Source organism: Chiloscyllium punctatum, chromosome 36 (assembly GCF_047496795.1).
Source record: "Chiloscyllium punctatum isolate Juve2018m chromosome 36, sChiPun1.3, whole genome shotgun sequence".
Taxonomy (NCBI): Eukaryota; Metazoa; Chordata; class Chondrichthyes; order Orectolobiformes; family Hemiscylliidae; genus Chiloscyllium; species Chiloscyllium punctatum.
In genome coordinates, this window is record NC_092774.1 from 31,332,242 (window position 1) to 31,350,763 (window position 18,522).

The 18,522-nt window shown below is 47.2% G+C and overlaps 1 protein-coding gene and 1 non-coding gene across 2 annotated transcripts in view; both read right to left on the bottom strand.

Annotated features, from left to right (window-relative positions):
• Nucleotides 1-18,522, bottom strand: part of LOC140460329 (uncharacterized) — a 91,642-nt gene that overhangs the window by 24,819 nt on the left and 48,301 nt on the right. The window lies entirely within an intron of this gene.
• On the bottom strand, nt 1,232-1,303 carry trnam-cau (transfer RNA methionine (anticodon CAU)). The gene has a single exon. It is a non-coding gene; the product is annotated as a tRNA-Met (tRNA).

An 18,522-nucleotide genomic window follows, 5' to 3' on the forward strand; every position in this document is an offset into this window, starting at 1 on the left:
AGGACAAGACAACTCAGAGCTCTCCAAGGGTGCCAGCGCAACTGTGTAAATCTGACCCTAACCACTCTCTGCACGAAAACGTTCTTCATAATGTCATTTTTACTTCCTTTGCCCAAGACTCTGCCTAATTGTTAGCGATCCTTTCAGGCGTGGTACCATTTTCATGGTAATATTTTCTCTGTCTAGATCCCTCATGTCTTGGAAAATGTCAACTGGGCCAGATTTCAAACTTCTGTTCTCCAAGGAGAACTGTCCCAACTTTCCAATCTGCCTTCATTATTGACATTCCTCATACACGGCACAATTCACGACAACCTCTTCAGCGCTATCTCCAATCACTTCAATTCCCCGCTTCCTGAAATTTCACTCTCAGATTTTTAGCAATAACGCAGCTGGAGAATTCATTCAGACTCGGATTGTGTGGGCGAACAATCTGCAAAACATGTTCTAACTTTGAACAAATGTTTCCCTTCGCAGTGTTCACTGCAATGGTAGCTCAGCCCCATCCCCTACTTCTGGCAATCCGATCTCGTTTAACAAAGATGCTTTTGTGGAACAGTGATCTAGCACTTTTGCGGTTCAGCTGTCTCCCTCTTTCTGAATCCTTTGGGTGAGAGGTGTCAGTTTCACTAAAAAAGGCCCTGACCTTGCGGTTGCCTACCACTTTAACAGGTCCCCCTGTTCCCTGGCCAAAATCTCCGTCTCAGGCTTGCAGCAGTGTTCTAGCTCCAGATGAAAGAACAACATCTCATTTTCCACGTGGAGACCTTACAGCCCTCCGGTCCCAGAGATAGGCAGTGGGACGGCATAAACACGTAGCATCATTCTCGCGGAGACAGAAGCCATTCAGCCCAGCGAGCCCACGGCGACTGTCTTGTCACTTGTCTCTCTCTCTCTGAGATTATTCACAATCGGTGGTATCCGTCCTAATAGTGGGGGACGATGTCTGAGTCGTGATGCGGTTTCGGACATGCTTGTCATTGACGTCTGAACCAGGTGGCGAATTACTGCAGGGAATGGCCGAAACCGCAAGGCATGGGTTTCAACTTTACCAGCTCTTGAGCATCGTAGAGAACTGGTTTTGCGATTCAGTTCAGAGGAAACCGACCAAGAACAGAATATCACCGAGACCTCTAAAACCATGCCGCTTGAATGGATCGATATGAACATTTCGGCAAGTAGAAGCAAAGGCAGTTTGCTGAAGAAAACAGATCAAGGTGACAGTGAACGATAGCAGAGGATGGTTTCGATCCATCGACCTCTGGGTTATGGGCCCAGCACGCTCCCGCTGCGCCACTCTGCTGCCGCTTGGGGAGCTGGTTGCACAGAACACTTCAGGTTTTTGTCTGGCACGCGGCAGGCACCTTCGAGCCTGATGTCAAAGACCTCCACTGGTGTCGTGTGATATGCTGTTTCGCAGACGTATGGAGGCTGTGTAAATATAAACTTTTTTCTAAATTCCCACATTCTGTCGGTCGAACTGTGATTTCACACTGAATCACAACATGTGTCACAGCGCAGACGGAGGCTCTGCGGCCCACCTTCCCTCTGCTGGTTCTACACTTAAGTAAACGTGTGACTCTAGTCGTTTCATTCTCTCGCCTTCTCAGCGGAAATCTGCACATCTGAACGTGACCACCGAATTCCCTTTTGGGTCCATTGAATCTTCCTCTTTGTCAATGTCAGACAGGGACTTACTGACCCTCACCACTCCCTGTACGAAAACGTTCTTCCTAATGGCACTTTTACTTCTTTTCCTCGTGACTTTAAAATTCTGCTGAATCGTTATGGATCCTTTAAGGCGTGGGAGCATTTTCACAACATTATTTCCTGTTTCTAGGTCCCTCATGACTTGGAAAAGTTCGGTTCTCCGAGGAGAGCTGTCTCAATTTTCCAATCTACCTTGATTGCTGACATTCCTCAAACACCGCACCACTCACGTCAACCTGTTGAGCACTATGGTAAAAAAACAATGACTGCAGATGCTGGAAACCAGATTGTGGATTAGTGGTGCTGGAAGAGCACAGCAGTTCAGGCAGCATCCAAGTCGCTTGTTGAACACGATCTCCAACCATTTCATTTCTCTGTTTTCTTCCTCATTCGTACTCCAGGCAGCCCACGCTGGTTTCACGAAGGTGCTTTTTGAGAAAGTTAATCAGGCAATTTTGCACAAGTCAATTTAAAAAAACGCGGGCTCGTCCGGGATTTGAACCCGCAACCTCTCGCAAGTCAGCGCAGTAACAGACCCAAAGCGAGAATCATACGCCTAGACCAACGAGCCAGAAAGCACGCACGCAGGTAATGCCCCACACCTCTTGAGCGACCTGAGACATGCTCAGTATGAAATACATTTGAGATTGCTCTCAGAATTGCAAGCGGCAAAGACTTTCCCGAACAGCTGCTTCTCATCCAGTCTCCCTGCTGCTATTTCATTCCACCGCATTCTCTGCTCACAGTGTCGTTTCCCCAACGTAGCATGAAGCATAAACTGGGTGACTGCTTCGCAGAACATCCCGCTTCTGCCCGCAGAAACTAAAGGCCCTGACCTTGCGGTTGCCTGCCACTTTAACACATCACCCTGTTCCCTGGCCAACATCCCTGTCTCAGGCTTGCAGCAGTGTTCTAGCTCCAGATGAAAGAACAACATCTCATTTTCCACTTGGAGCCCTTCCAGCCCTCCGGTCTTCAATATCGAGTTCTATAACTATAGGGCCTGAACTCCCCCATGTCCTTGACCCCTACCACACAAAAGACTCCTGTTTATCACCTCCTCTGCTATGACACACGACGTATTGTTAGCCACTAACAGTCTCCATTAACAGTTATTCGCCCTCTCACGAGGATCGTTATTCACTCCTACGTCCTTCATATTGTTCTTTCTCTGAGCTGGCGGCAAACACAGCAATGAACGTTGGAGACTCTGAGCCAGCTGAAACTTGCTCAGTGTGAAGTACATTCCACATTGCTGCAAGAATTGCAAGCAGCAAAGCCTTTCCAGAACATCTGCTGGTCATTCTGTCCCCGGGGGGGCTGATGTTTGTCTCATCCCCAGGAACTGGACTATCTCCACTGGCGGATAATTAAACCATTTTATTTCTACTTGCACGTTGTTCTGGGGGGAGGGGGGTGGGGGAATGTAGGGTTGGGGGAGGGTAAGAGTCCATTCGCTCTTCTGCTCTCTCTCCCTCTTTCTCTCTCTCTCTCTCTCTGAAACTCTTGGGGTGAGAGGTGTCAGTTACATTAATGCGGGGAACATGAACAACTTTGATTGTGAACTTTCTCCAAAGGTCTGTTATCGGAGAGACAGAAAGATGCTGTGCTGGCAGGACAGAGAGAAATGAACACCGAGGACTCTTCGCCCAGGTAAATTCACATTGTTGTGCAGCCTGCATGGTGTTCAGAAATCGTCTTCACGCAGCAATCTTACGGAAAGTCTATTGCAAAGTGGGCATCGCTTTCTTTGCTGCGACCGCGCAGCAGTTAACATCTGAGCCCCAAGTGTCCCAGATGAAGAGAATCCGCGTGAAACCTTCACTCGCTGAGAGTCATCCCCACGGCCCTGAGCTGAGGGACTGCAGGCAGTCCAAAACGGAAGGGACGGTGAAAAATGAACCATTTTTGCTCCCTCAGCAACACGTAGCATCATTCTCGCGCAGACAGAAGCCATTCAGCCCATGGATTCCACGGCGACTGTCTGTCACTTGTCTCTCTCTCTCTCTGAGGTTATTCACAATCGGTGGTATCCGTCCTAATAGTGGGGGACGATGTCTGAGTTTCAACTTTACCAGCTCATAAGCATCGTAGAGAACCGGTTTTGCGATTCAGTTCAGAGGAAACCGACCAAGAACAGAATACCACTGAGACCTCTAAAACCCATGCCGTTTGAATGGATCGATATGAACATCGGCAAGTAGATGCAAAGGCAGCTGGCTGAAGAAAGCAGATCAAGGTGACAGTGAACGATAGCAGAGGATGGTTTCGATCCATCGACCTCTGGGTTATGGGCCCAGCACGCTCCCGCTGCGCCACTCGGGGGGCTGGTTGCACAGAACACTTCAGGTTTTTGTCTGGCACGCGGCAGGCACCTTCGAGCCTGATGTCAAAGACCTCCACTGGTGTCGTGTGATATGCTGTTTCGCAGACGTATGGAGGCTGTGTCAATATAAACTTTTTTCTAAGTTCCCACATTCTGTCGGTCGAACTGTGATTTCACACTGAATCGCAACATGTGTCACAGCGCAGACGGCGGCCATGCGGCCCACCTTCCCTCTGCTGGTTCTGCACTTAAGTAAACGTGTGTTTCTATTCGTTTCATTCTCTCGCCTTCTCAGCGTAAATCTGTACATCTGAACGTGACCACCGAATTCCCTTTTGGGTCCATTGAATCTTCCTCTTTGTCAATGTCAGACAGGGACTTACTGACCCTCACCACTCCCTGTACGAAAACGTTCTTCCTAATGTCACTTTTACTTCTTTTCCTCGTGACTTAAAATTCTGCCGAATCGTTATGGATCCTTTCAGGCGTGGGAGCATTTTCAAAACATTATTTCCTGTTTCTAGGTCCCTCATGACTTGGAAAAGTACGGTTCTCCGAGGAGAGCTGTCCCAATTTTCCAATCTACCTTGATTGCTGACATTCCTCAAACACCGCACCACTCACGTCAACCTGTTGAACACTATGGTAAAAAAACAATGACTGCAGATGCTGGAAACCAGATTGTGGATTAGTGGTGCTGGAAGAGCACAGCAGTTCAGGCAGCATCCAAGTCGCTTGTTGAACACGATCTCCAACCATTTCATTTCTCTGTTTTCTTCCTCATTCGTACTCCAGGCAGCCCACGCTGGTTTCACGAAGGTGCTTTTTGAGAAAGTTAATCAGGCAATTTTGCACAAGTCAATTTAAAAAAACGCGGGCTCGTCCGGGATTTGAACCCGCAACCTCTCGCAAGTCAGCGCAGTAACAGACCCAAAGCGAGAATCATACGCCTAGACCAACGAGCCAGAAAGCACGCGCGCAGCGAATGCCCCACACCTCTTGAGCGACCTGAGACATGCTCAGTATGAAATACATTTGAGATTGCTCTCAGAATTGCAAGCGGCAAAGACTTTCCCGAACAGCTGCTTCTCATCCAGTCTCCCTGCTGCTATTTCATTCCACCGCATTCTCTGCTCACAGTGTCGTTTCCCCAACGTAGCATGAAGCATAAATTGGGTGACTGCTTCGCAGAACATCCCGCTTCTGCCCGCAGAAACTAAAGGCCCTGACCTTGCGGTTGCCTGCCACTTTAACACATCACCCTGTTCCCTGGCCAACATCCCTGTCTCAGGCTTGCAGCAGTGTTCTAGCTCCAGATGAAAGAACAACATCTCATTTTCCACTTGGAGCCCTTCCAGCCCTCCGGTCTTCAATATCGAGTTCTATAACTATAGGGCCTGAACTCCCCCATGTCCTTGACCCCTACCACACGAAAGACTCCTGTTTATCACCTCGTCTGCTATGACACACGACGTATTGTTAGCCACTAACAGTCTCCATTAACAGTTATTCGCCCTCTCACGCGGATCATTATTCACTCCTACGTCCTGCCTATTGTTCTCTCTCTGAGCTGGCGGCAAACACAGCAATGAACATTGGCGACTCTGAGCCAGCTGAAACTTGCTCAGTGTGAAGTACATTCCACATTGCTGCAAGAATTGCAAGCAGCAAAGCGTTTCCAGAACATCTGCTTGACATTCTGTCCCCGGGGGGCTGATGTTTGTCTCATCCCCAGGAACTGGACTATCTCCACTGGCGGATAATTAAACCATTTTATTTCTACTTGCACGTTGTTCTTTGGGGAGGGTGGTGGGGGAATGTAGGGTTGGGGGAGGGTAAGAGTCCATTCGCTCTTCTGCTCTCTCTCCCCCTCTCTCTCTCTCTCTGAAACTCTTGGGGTGAGAGGTGTCAGTTACATTAATGCGGGGAACATGAACAACTTTGATTGTGAACTTTCTCCAAAGGTCTGTTATCGGAGAGACAGAAAGATGCTGTGCTGGCAGGACAGAGAGAAATGAACACCGAGGACTTTTCGCCCAGGTAAATTCACATTGTTGTGCAGCCTGCTTGGTGTTCAGAAATCGTCTTCACGCAGCAATCTTACGGAAAGTCTATTGCAAAGTGGGCATCGCTTTCTTTGCTGCGACCGCGCAGCAGTTAACATCTGAGCCCCAAGTGTCCCAGATGAAGAGAATCCGTGTGAAACGTTCACTCACTGAGAGTCATCCCCACCGCCCTGAGCTGAGGGACTGCAGGCAGTCCAACACGGAAGGGACGGTTAAAAATGAACCATTTTTGCTCCCTCAGCCTGTCTGTCCCAGAGACAGGCAGTGGGACGGCATAAACACGTCGCATCATTCTCGCGCAGACAGAAGCCATTCAGCCCATCGAGTCCACGGCGATTCTCTGTCACTTGTCCCTCTCTCTCTGAGGTTATTCCCAATCGGTGTTCTGTCCTAATCGTGGGGGAATGTGTCTGAGTCGTAATGCGGTTTCTGACATGCCGACCGTCTTATCACTCACGTCCGAACCGAGGTGGTGAATTACTGCAGGGAATGGACAAAAACGTAAGGTATGCGTTTCAACTTTATCAGCTCATTGACATCTCAGAAAAGTGGTTTTACGATTCAATTCAGAGGAACTCGACGGAGAACAGGAGAAGACCACTCAGACGTCCAGAAGCGAGTCACTTCACTTGCGTGAATTTGGCGAGTGTATCAGTATGATACATGTTACTCAGACACGCGAAGTTTTGGGGAGCAGATGCAAAGGCAAGATATCGAACAGGGCCTCACTGCAAAGGAAAGCTACTCAAGGAGAGATTGAGCCATAGCAACAGAGGATGGCATCGATCCATGGGCCTCTGGGTTGTGGACCCCACACGATTGCGCTGCGCCACTCTGCGTTTGGTGTGCCCAGTGTTTTCCTCATAACCCTTCAGCTTTTCGACAGGCGTCTGGCATGCACGTTCCAGACTCATATCAAAGATCTTCACGGCTGTTATGTAATATACTGCTGTCCAGAGGTGTGGAGGCTGTGTTGATATGAACATTCTGTTGGTCGAACAAGACCATCGAATTTAATTGTGTGTCCATTGAATCTGCCCTTTTGTCACAGTCAGACAGGGATTTACTGACCCTAACCATTCCCTGTAAGAAAACGTTCTTCCGAATGTCACTTTTACTTCTTTTCCTCGTGACTTTAAAACGCTGCCGAATCGTTCCTGAACCTTTCAGACGTGGGAACAATTTCACGACATTATTTCCAATCTCTAGACCCCTCATGACTTGGAAAACTTGCCACGCCGGATTTCAAACTTCTGTTCTCCGAGGAGAGCTGTCCCAATTTTCCAAACTACCTTCATTGCTGACCTTCCTCAAACACGGGACCACTCACGTCAACCTGTTCAATGTTATCTCCAATCATTTCGCTTCCCCGCTTCCTGTCCCATTCGGACTCCAGGGAGCCCAGCCTCGTTTAACGAAGGTGCTTTTTGAGAAGTTTAATCGGGCATTTTTGCACAAGTCAAGTTAAGAAAGCCGGGATCTCTCGCAAGACTGCGCGGTAGAAGACTCAATGCAAGAATCATACCCCGAGACCAACGAGCCACAGGCCGCTGGCTCCAGCACCTCCTGAACCAGCTGAGACTTGCTCAGTGTGAAATACATTCGCCATTGTTCTCAGAATTGCAAGCAGCAAAAGAGTTTCCAGAACAGTGCTTCTCATTCTGTCTCCCTGCTCATTTTGTTCATTTTCAAATGAACAAAACCAGCAGGTCTAGTCCATCTGTGGAGAGAAAGGAGAGATAATGTTTTGAGCCCAACGATCCGTCTTCGGAACTGATGGGATGTGTGGGCGGGTAAAGACCGTGGAAGAAGGTGGATAGGTTCTAAAATGATTGAACTCGGTGTTGGGTCCTGAAGGCAGCACGCTCTCTCCGTAGAAAATGAGGTTTCGCTCTTCCAGGTTGCGCTGTGCATTGTGGGAGCACTGCAGCAGATCAGAGACTGAAATGGGGTCATGGGAACACAGTGGGAGGTTGAAGTGACAGGAAACTGGAAGCTGACGGTTTATGGGAGAAAGGACACAGAACGGGGGATGTGCTACAAAAGTGTATAGAAAAGCCATGTCCCAAGACCAGACCCTGAACTATAACACCAAAACACAGACAAGAGAAGCTGCATTAGGACGCTGTTCAAAAGGGCGACAACACACTGCAGCACTGCCGACCTGTGAAGGGAAGAAGAACACGTCTACAGAGGCTTCACCAAGAATGGATATCACCGCAAGTTCGTCCACAATTGCCAAGCAGACAAACAACGGGACGAGGATCTGCCACGACCCAACACACTCACCACTTTACCTTATATAATAAACCTCACAGAACTAATAGCCAGATATCTCCGACCACTCGGATTCATGATAGCCCATAAACTGACAGCCACGCTCAGACAACAACTCACCAGAACAAAAGACCCAACCACATCATGTGGAAAAAATATATAGTTTACAAGATTCCATGCAAAGGCTGCACGAAAACTATACAGTACAGGACAAACAGGCAGACAACTAGCAATCAGTAACCATAAACACCATCTACCCATTAAACACTGTCTCTGGTACCCACACAAACACAGATGACAAGGACGATAAAATCGACGAGGACAGCACAACGGTCATAGCACAACTAAACAGAGGACAGCCAGAGAAATCAACAAACACGGCACTCACCCACGGACTCCACCAATAAACACATTGACATATGCCAATCACTGCAAAGAACAACCAGAACCGTCGAACAAAAGCAGCAGAAACAGAACCAAATAAATTCCAGAAGACACAGTACAGCAGCGCTTCACAGGTGGCTCCAACGCACTGAAGATGTCACATAGACAGAGGATGTAACGCCTGCAAATCAACTTCCCAGCTCGGCGAACTACGACAATCGGCAGCCGAGCTACAAAGCTTTCCACAAATCTTGAACGGAAGTGTAATTCCTGTCGAAATTTGAGAGCATCCTGTTTATGTCACTCAGTTCCTGCAAACAAAAACTTTGTTGTGGTTCTGTTCGCCGAACTGGGAACTTGTGTTGCAGACGTTTCGTCCCCTGTCTAGGTGACATCCTCAGTGCTTGGGAGCCTCCTGTGAAGCGCTTCTGTGATGTTTCCTCCGGCATTTATAGTGATTTGTATCTGCCGCTTCCCGTTGTCAGTTCCAGGTGTCCGCTGCAGTGGCCGGTATATTGGGTCCAGGTCGATGTGTTTGTTGATTTAATCTGTGGATGAATGCCATGCCTCTAGGCATTCCCTGGCAGTTCTCTGTTTGGCTTGTCCTATAATAGTAGTGTTGTCCCAGTCGAACAATGTTGCTTGTCATCTGTGTGTGTGGCTACTAAGGATAGCTGGTCGTGTCGTTTCGTTGCTCGTTGTTGCTCATGGATACGGATCGTTAGCTGTCTTCCTGTTTGTCCTATGTGGTGTTTTGTGCAGTCCTTGCATGAGAATTTGTACACTACGTTGGTTTTGCTCATGTTTGGTTTGCTGACATTCTATTTTTTTATGATTCAGTACCACGTGACCCATTCCGAATACATATTCATGTTCCTGGGGCCAGTATCATTATTGCGTCACAATAGCTGCAGGCCATCACTGGGCCTGCCGCGGGAAATGCAGTGTTACAGATTCGTAGGAACAGAAGCAGTAGTAGGCCATTTGGTCAAGCCTGCCCCGTCATTCATTAAGATCACAGCTCCACCAACCTGCACTATCCCGACCACCCTTAATTCCCCTACCATGCAAACACCCATCCAACTGTGTCTTCGATATACTTCATGAAGCTGTCTCAACTGCTATCTTGGGCAGAGAATCCCATGGAGTCTCACAGAGTAACACAGATGTACAATACGGAAACAGACCCTTTGGTCCAACTCGTTCATGCAGCCCAGATATCCTAACCTAATCTAGTCCCACTTTCCAGCACTTGGCCCAAATCCCCATAAAAACTTCTTATTCATATACACATCCAGATGCATTTTAAATGCTGTAATTATACCAACGTCCATCACTTACTTCAGCAGCTCATGCCGTACATGCATCACCCTCTGCGTGAAAAGGTTGTCCCTTATGTCCCTTCTATATCTTTTCCCTGCCCTCCCTAAAACTATTCCCTCTAGTTCTGGACTCCCCCATCACAGGGAAAAGAACTTGTCTATTTACTCTATCCATATCCCTCATGATTTTATAAACCTCTATAAGGTCGCCCCTTAGCCTCCGACACTCCAGAGAAAACAGTCTACTCAGCCTCTCCCGATAGCTCAACCCTCCAACCCTGGCAGCGTCCTCGTAAATCTTTTCTGCACCTTTTCTAGTTTCACAACATCTTTCCGATAGGAAGCAGACCAAAATTACTTGCAATATTCCAAAAGTGGCCTGACCAATGTTCTGTACAGTAGCAACATGAGCTCCCAACATCTATCCTCGATGCTCTGACCAACAAAGGAAAGCATACCAAACGCCTTCTTTACTATCCAATCTGCCGGCGTCTCTACTTTTAAGGAATTATCAACCTGAACTCCAAGGTCTCTTTGTTCAGCAACACTTCCAAGTAATCTATCATTAAGTGTGAAGGTCCTGCTCTGATTTATTTTTCCAAAATGCAGCACCTCACATTTATCTACATGAACCTCCATCTGCCACTCCTCAGCCCATTGGCCCATCTGATCAAGATCCCGTTCTAATCTGAGGTGTCCTTCTTTGCTGTCCACTACACCTCCAATTTTGGTGTCATCTACAAACTTACTAACTATACCTCCTACGTTTACATGAAAATCATTTATATAAATGACAAAACGTAGTGGATCCAGCATCGATCCTTGGGACACACCATTGGTCACAGGCCTTCAGTCTGAAAAGCAACCCTCCATCACTACCCTCTGTCTTCTGCCTTCGAGCCAGATTTGTATCCAAATGGCTAGTTGTCCCTGCATTCCATGAGATTAAACCTTGCTCACCAGTCTCCCATGAGGAACCTTGATGAATGCCTTCCTGAAGTCCATATAGATCACGTCCATCGCTCTGCCCTCATCAATCCACTTTGTTACTTCTTCGAAAAACTCAATCACGTTCGTGAGACATGATTTCCCAAGCACAAACCCACGCTGACCATCCCTAATTAATGCTTGCCTTTCCAAACACATGTAAATCCTACCTCTCAGGATTCTCTCCAACAACTTGCCCATCACGGATGTCAGGCTCACAGGTCTCGAGTTCCCTGGCTTTTCCTTACCACATTTCTTAAATAGTGGCACCACCTTAACCACCCTCTAGCCTTCCGGCACCTCACCTGTGACTATTGATGATACAAATATCTCAGTGAGAGGCCCGGCAATCACTTCCCCAGTTTCCCACAGAGTTCTGGGGTTCTCCTGATCAGGTCCTTGGGATTTATCCACTTTTATGCATTTCAAGATATCCAGCAATTTCTCATCTGTAATATGGACATTGTTTCAACATGTCACCATCTATTTTCTCACATTCTATATCTTCCATGCCCTTCTCCACAGTAAACACTGATGCACAATATCCGTTCAGTATCTCCCCCATCTACTGCAGTTCCACACAAAGGCTGCCTTGCTGATCTTTGAGGGGCCCTATTCTCTCCCTTGTTACCCTTTTGTCCTTAATGTATTTATAAAAACTCTTTGGATTATCTTTAACTCTATTTGCCAAAGCTATCTCATGCCCCCTTTTTGCCCTCATGATTTCCCTCTTAAGTATGCTTGTACTGCCTTTATTCTCTAAGGATTCACTCGATCTCTCTGTCTATAACTGACATATGCTTCCTTCTTTGTCTTAACCAAAATGTCAATTTCTCTAGTCATCCAGCATTCCCCAATATACCAGCCTTTCCTTTCACCCTAACAGGAATATACTGTCTGGACTCTTGTTATCTCATATCTGAAGGCTTCCCATTTTCCAGCAGTCCTTTAACGTGCGAACATCTGCCCCCAATTAGCTTTTGAAGAATCTTGCCTAATACCTGAGTATTCCTCCAATTTAGAACTTCAACTTTTAGATCTGATATATTATTTTCAATCACCAATCTAATGTTAATAGAATTATGGTTGCTGGCCCTTATGTTTTGCACTCTCCCCAGTATATACATCTACATTGTGATTGAGAAAATTTCCTTGTACACACTTAATACATTTCTCTATTTGACGGAAGAGTATATGGGCAGGAGTATACCTTGGGTCCACTCTTACTTCATTCCTATCAACCCTACCCCCATTCCCACCCCATTAGTCCAAAAGCACTTTCCCCTGCAACTGCAGAATGTGTAACACCAGCCCATCTACCTGCACCCTCCTTACTATACAAAGGCCCAACCATACTTTGCAGGTGAAGCAGCACTTTACCTGCACTTCCCACAACCCGGTCTACTGCATTTGCTGCTCACAATGTGATCTCATCTACATTGGGGAAATTAAGCGTAAACTAGGTGACTGCTGCACAGAACATCTACGTTCTGCCGCAAAAAAGATCTGGAGCTTCCAGTTGCCTGCCAATATCACACCCCATTCTGTTCCCTGGCCAACATCTCTGTCTCAGGTTTGCTGGAGTGTTCCAGTGAAGCTCAGCACCAGCAGAACGAAGAGCACCAAATATTGCACTTGGGGACCATACATCCCTCCGGTCCCAATATCGAATTCAATAATTCTAGGGCCTGAAATCCATAGTTTCCTCGTCCCTTCCACACACATCAAGCTTTGTTATCACATAGTCTGTCATTACGCACTACCTATTCTTAGCTATGAACAGTCTTCATTAACAGTTATTCACCCTCCCATGCAGATTGTTATCAACTCCCTTTCCTGTTCAACAGTTCTTCCCTCGCTTTGGGCTCTGTCCTGATCTATCAGTTACTGCGTCCGCCTTCCTCCCACAATATTTTTCGCATATAAACGGACATTTTCCCAATCACCATCAGTTCTATGGAAGGGTCACCGGCAACTCTTGTTTTTTTTTGTTTCTGATATACAGCATCTACAATTCTTTCAGCTTTTTATTGAGAGAGAGTTGGAAATTGTTTCGAGAGACAGAGGGGGGGGGGGGGGGGGGAGAGACAGAACAGACATGAACTGTTGATCTCCATTGTTCCACATAAGGTAAAATCATTGCAGTGCGATCAGTTACCTTAACCATGAATAGAAACACGCAGTTTACGGTAGGCTTGTGGCGCAACGGTAGCGCCTGTGATTCCAGCTCAGTAGGTGACGTGCTCAAATCAAGTCAGACTCACGGCAGTCAACTATACCTCAAGAAAGGAGTACGCTCGCGGTTATGTGTTGAGCCAAGTCTGCTTTCCAGGCACTTTTGATTGCACATGAAGCTTTGCTATCAGTTTGATTTGTGAACACTGTGTCAGGGAGGTGCTGTTCCCATTGTTTGGGTAAATGCTCAGCTTCCCCCAGTGTAAGAAGTGAAACACAGACTGTTCCAGCAGGGGATTTAAATACACTGCCGCATCCCTCTGGGCAGCCGCTTTATTCAGTTGGTGACAGCGCGGGCATGACTAACATTATTCCGATATTTTTACAACATAATCTAGAGACTCCCAGCTTTATGTTTTAATCCATCAAGACAGTGATAGCGAGTTCAGGTAGAAATGTTTTCCACCAACAGCAAATCCGTTCCTCTCACTGGACACAGTTAAAATTATTTTTATTCAACTAAAGGAGCGGAAACTACAGTCTGACGGCTCCTCTCCACATTAACGGTGAGCCTGAATTTTATAAACGGTGTCAGTAAAATCCAGTGGCGGACACTGATTTGGTTCAATCGTTTTTTGCCAAGCGTAATTCACCGAGAGGATGCTGCTTTGTGAAACAGCGTGGGGAATTACTGCAGGGCCTCCTGCGCATGGAACACACCACAACTGATGTGTTTCACCTTCATCAGTTTATTCCCATCTCAGGGAAAAGTGGTTTGATGATTCGGATCATAGCAACCCGACAGAGAACAGGAGAAGACCACACAGCCTTTCACAGGCTTGTCACCACAGCTGGGTCACCGTGGCCTGTGTATCAGAATGGGACATTTATTTGCATCTACTGACGAGAAGCACAGCATATCAGAGTGCTGGTAGGACTATCACACATGAGAAAACGGCTTTGACCTATCAGCTGGAGTGGCTCCCAATGCGTAACTTCACTCACCTTAACTGAATAACTGTAAAAAATTACTCAGCGATTCAAAGGAATACTCCGTTTTGAATCTGCATTGTGGCATATACTTTCGAGAATGATGTCAAAACACCTTCATTGCTGTGATGGAGTATCCTGTTGGACAGGATATACCGGTTGTCAAATTTCCCACGTGCTGTTGGTCCAACTCCGATTGGACTCAATATCACAAAATGAGTGACAGCGCAGACTGAGGCCGTGCAGCCCAACTTCGCTCTGCTGGCTCGACACAATATATAAATAAGTGTCTCTATGTGTATCATTCTGTCGCCCTCTCCCTGCAAATCTGCACATTGTTACATTGAACATTACCATTGAATTCCCATTTGTGTCCATTGAATCTGCCTCTTTGTCACTGTCAAACAGGGATTTACTGACCCTAATCCCTGTGCGAAAACATTCTTCCGAATGTCACTTTTACTTTTCCTGATGACTTTAAATCTCTGCTAAATGGTTCTCGATCCTTTCATTCATGGGAGCATTTTCACTATATTACTTCCTCTGTCTAGACCCCTGATGACTTGTAAAAGTTCAATCAGGCCAACTTTCAGCCTTCTGTTCATCAAAAGTTCCCAACTTTCCAATCTACCTTCAGTGCTGTCATTCCTCATGCACCGCACCATTCACTTCAACCTGTTCAGCACTGTGTCCAATCACTTCACTTGCCGCTTCCTGAAATTTCCCCCTCAGAACTGAACAGTAATGCAGCTGGATGATTCGGTTGCGCGGGCGAACAGTCTGCAATACTTGACTCCACTTGTCACAAATGTTCCCTTCGCCGAGCTCATTGCAATTGGAGCTCTGCCCCATCCTTACTTCAGGCAGTCCGATCTCGTTTCATTGAGAAATTTTGCACAAGGCAATTTAAGAAATGAGGGCTCGTTCGGGATTCAAACCCAGCATCTCTCGCACGAGCGTGTAGCTGAAGACCCGAAGCAAAATTCGCACTGCTAGATCAGCGAGGCACAGGCTGTTGAGTTCCGTCTCTGCCCTGACCCCTGATACCTCCAGCGCCCTCCCCTGAAGCAGTTGAGACTTGCTCAGTGTGAAATACATTTGACATTGCTCCAAGAAATGCAAACAGCAAAGAGATTCCACAACATTTGCTTCTCATTCTGTCTCCCTGCGCCCAGGACGCTGCTGTTTGTCCTGTTTCCAGGAACCGGACTCTCTCCACTGGCGGATAATTAAACCATTTTGTTTCTCCTTGCACGTATTCTGGGGGAGGGCAGAGCCCATTCGCTCTTCTGCTCTCTCTCAATCACTTGGGATAGGAGACGTCAGTTCCACTCATGCATAGGAAATGGGCAAGTTTTAACTACATTACAAAGGTCTGTAATCAAAGAAACAGAAAGCTGCTGTGATGGCGGGACAGAGAGAAATGGACACCGGAAACTGTTCCCTCAGGTAAATTCATATGAGTGTATTTGTGTGCAGCTTGCTTGGTGTTCAGAATTCCTCTTCACACAGCAATCCTGCAGAAAGTCTTTTCTAACACAGGCGTCTGTTTCTTTGCTGCGAACGGGCAGTAGTGAACATCTGAGCCCCAACTGTCCCAGATGAAGTTAAAAATGAGCCATTGTTTCTCCCTCAGCCGCTCTGTCCCAGAGACAGGGAGAGGGACGGCATCAACGCGTGACGTCATTCCGCCGCAGCCTGAAGCCGTTCAGTCCATCATTTCCATGTGACTCTCTGTCACTTGTATCTCTCCGAGATGATTCCCAATCGGTGATATGTGTCCTCATCATGGGAACTGTGTCTGTGTGGTGATGCTGCTTTCGAAATGCTGATCGTCCTGTCATTCACGTCTGAACCGGAGTGGGGAATTATTGCAGGGAATGAATACGACCGCAAATAATGTGGCTTTGTGGCTCATTGGTTAACCCTGCTGTCTCATAACGGTACCTGAATTCGATCCTACCCTTGTGCAGCTTGTTTGAGTGGAGTTTGTTCAATCTTTGCGTGGGTTTCCTGCTCCGGTTTCCTTCGACATTCGAAAGATATGCAGGTTAGGTGGACTGACCATGCCCAGAGATCCAGTTAGGCGCATCAGTCAGAAGGAAATGTAGGGTATGGGCGGGTTACTCTTCGGAGGGTTGATACGGACTTGTTGAGCAGGAGGGCCTGTTTCCACACGGTAGGGATTCGAATTCGAATATGTTTCAACTTCCCCAGCTCATTCCTATTTCAGAGAAGACGTTTACGATTCAGTTCAGAGCAGACCGGCGGGAAACAACTCAAATCTCCACAAGCACTTCCTTTCAGTTGTGTAAATTGGGCCAGTGTTTAGTGACATATTCAGTTCAGGTGCTCGAAGATTTGGGAAGCAGAGGCAAAGGCAAGATACAGAACAGAGTACCGTTACAAAGGGAAGCAATAGCAGACGATAGTTTCGATCGAGTGACATGAACCCACTCTACTTTCCCGCACGGAGTGTTTTGCACAGATCCCTTCAGCCTTTCGTCTGGCGTGTGGCATGCACGTTTGAGACTGATGTCAAAGACCTCCACTGCTGTCGTTTAATATGCTGTTGTGCAGACACATAGAGGCTGTCTAAATATAAACGTTGTTCTAAATTCCCACATTCTGTTGGTCGAACTGTGATTTCACTCTGAACCACAACGTGTCACAGCGCAGAGGGAGGCCATGCGGCCCACCTTCGCTCTGCTGGTTATTCGCCATAAGTAAACGAGTGTCTCAATTCGTATCATTCTATTGCCTTCCCTGTGTAAATCTGCACACCTGAACATGACCACCGAATTCCCTTCTGTATCCAATGAATCTTCCTCTTTGTCACTGTCAGGCAGGGATTTACTGACATTAACGATTCCCTGTATGGAAACGTTCCTCCTCATGTCACTTTTACTGCTTTTCCACGTGACTTTAAAACTCTGCAGAATCATTGTGGATCCTTTCAGGCGTCGGAGCATTTTCACAACATTATTTCCTGTTTCTAGGCCCCTCATGACTAGCAATGCTTCTGTTCTAGGTGGAAAGCTGTCCCAATTTTCCAATCAAACACTGCATCTCTGGCAAGTCTGCGCAGTAGAAGACCCTAAGCGAGAATCATACCCCTAGACCAACGAGCCAGAAAGCGGGCATGCACCCACCCGCCACACCACTTGAACTAACTGAGACTTGTTCAGTGTGAAATACATTTGTCACTGCTCTAAGAATTGCAAGCGGTAGAGAGTTTCCAGAACAGCTGCTTCTCATTCTGTCTCCCTGCTGCTGTTTATCCCGTCCCCAGAAACCGGCCTCTCTCCTCTGGCAGGTAATTAAACTATTTTGTTTCTAAACATTTTTCTGACACCCAGGTTGTCAGTGACAAGCATTGCCCTCCTCAACACAGGGGACAGAGAACAGGAGAAGACCACTCAGACCTCCACGAGGGTGTCACCACAACTATGCACATTGGGCCAGAATATCAATGTGAAATATAATGCCGAAGTTTTTGGGGAAGCAGATGAGAGAGGTGCAGAACAGAGCGCCCTTGTACGGGAAAGCTGCTCAAGACGACATTGAGTGAATAGGAGAGAATAGGAAATGGCAGATTTCAGGCACTAAAGTCAAGGAATTCGATATTGAAGACCGGAGGACTATTGGGTCTTCAAGTGGAAAATGAGGCGTTGTTCTTCCACCTGGAGCTGAGCTTTGCTGGAACACTTCTGCATGCCTGAGACAGAGATGTTAGCCAGGGAACATGGTGGTGTGTTAAAGTGACAGGCAACCAGAAGCTCAGGGCCATGTTTTGCGGGCAGAACTGAGATGTTCTGCGAAGGAGTCATGCAGTTTATGCTTCATGCTACGTTGGGGGCACGACACTGTGATCAGCGGATGCAGGAGACCAGATTGTGGCAAATGTGCAGGTAAAGTGCTGCTTCACCTGGCGGGTATGTTCGAGCCCTTGGATATTCAGGAGGGAGCAGGTAAATGGCAGGCGTTGCACATTCGGCAGTTGCAGGGGAAATTGCTTTGGGACAATGGGAGGTGGGTGTGAGGTGTTGCGAGCGAAGGAAGAGTGGATCCGAGGTGAAAGCCCTGCCCATTTACCTGCTCTCATATATAAATCCGTGAAGTTGTAAGAACTTTCCAAAGAATGATTCAGTACCATGTGACTCACGAACTAATTTGTATTCATGTTCCGGGACCAGCATAATTATTGTGTCACAGCAGCTGCAGGCCATCAGCGGGGGCTCGCCTTATGACGTCATGGTGCGGCTGGAAGCCCCGGGACAGTTTA